Consider the following 1,553-nt stretch of genomic DNA (forward strand, 5'->3'; position numbering starts at 1 on the left):
AAATATTAATTATTTAATATACTAAATGTTTTTGAAATAAAAGTATTAAATTCTTTTTAAAAGAATGTTTTGATAGAATACCTTGAAGGCAAGAATGTTTTTTAAAGTAAAGAATGTTTTGGAAGATAGAATGTTTTGAAGAAGTGTTTTAAATGTTTTGAAATATAGATGCTTTACTTTTGAAAAGAGTTTATGATTAGGGATGTTATTCGGGTCGGAACTGAACCGAACCGACCCGAACCCGAATAAACCGAAAAGCGAATAAGGGTAATTGTATGAACCGAAAACCGAACGAAATAAGAAATACGAGTTCGGTTCGGTTCGGGTATTATTCGGTTCGGTTTGGTTCCGACCCGAATAACCCAAATAACATGTACAAGATGATTGAGGAGCCAAATAACCCAAATAACCCAAATTACATTTACAAATAACACATTGAAAGATTGAGTAGTAGATTAAGATACAAATACTTACTTGAGTTTCTTGATTTGGAACCCAATTTTCCATGACTTGAATGGAGTTTGATCACAATAGAAACTAGAAAACGAGGATGAGGAGACGTTTTTTTTCCAAATGCAAGGGCTGATGTTTTTTTCTTATCGTTAATGGACTTTGAAGTTTGAACTAGTGATGATTGATCAAAGATTCCAGGTTATCGCAACTCGCAAGGGCAGCAGATGCAACTCGCAAGGATGAGAAAAACCTCAATCGATCAAAGAGTAATGTCGTTGATTTGGTGTAATACACTACTGTCGATTTGATGTAATACGCTACCAGATGATCGAATATCGATTTCGTTGATTTTTTATGGTGTATTACGTGGGTATTTTGGGTAACGATCGATAGAACACAAGACCGAATAAGCAATCGTGCAAGGGAAAACATGTGAATTTTCATATTCGGTTCGGTCCTTTTGGACCGAATAAACCCTTATTCGGGTAACCCGGACCGAATAACCCGAAAACCGAATGAGCCTTATATAGATACCCGAAAACCGATTCGAATTGCTTATTCAGGTCTAATTCGGTTCGGTTCGATTCGGTTTTCGGTTCGGTTCGGGTTTTCGGGCCAAATTCTCATCCCTATTTATGATACTAATGTATGAATGTGTAAAGCATGGAAAGTAATGACAAGAAATGTAAGGTAATGAAAAAGAATGGAAAGTAATGAAATAAAAACTGCTCGGGCCATGGTACCTTATAAGAGGCACAAGAGGAATCTATTAGGGTGGCACGTCCCTTTCGCGAGATAGTTGTCCTAATGGAAATGATGCCTTGGTGGATTGATTTGTTTTTTCCGCCTTGGTCTAGATTTGGGAGTGGTTCCTTTATTGGACGTAGACCCTGATTATAAAAATGACAATGGTTTAATACTGGAATTAGTCCTTAATGAAAAAATAAAATGAAATATGGAAATATGGCTTTTGAAATGTAATGAAAGGAAATGAAATGATACTATATGAAATTATATTTATGACATGTATGAAATGAGTTTTCCTTGAAAATGCCCGAAAGTGTTTTATGGTCTAAAGCTATGTTTTTGCAAAGATGAAA

The sequence above is a fragment of the Lactuca saligna genome, chromosome 8, assembly GCF_052625555.1.
Source record: "Lactuca saligna cultivar CGN05327 chromosome 8, ASM5262555v1, whole genome shotgun sequence".
NCBI lineage: Eukaryota > Viridiplantae > Streptophyta > Magnoliopsida > Asterales > Asteraceae > Lactuca > Lactuca saligna.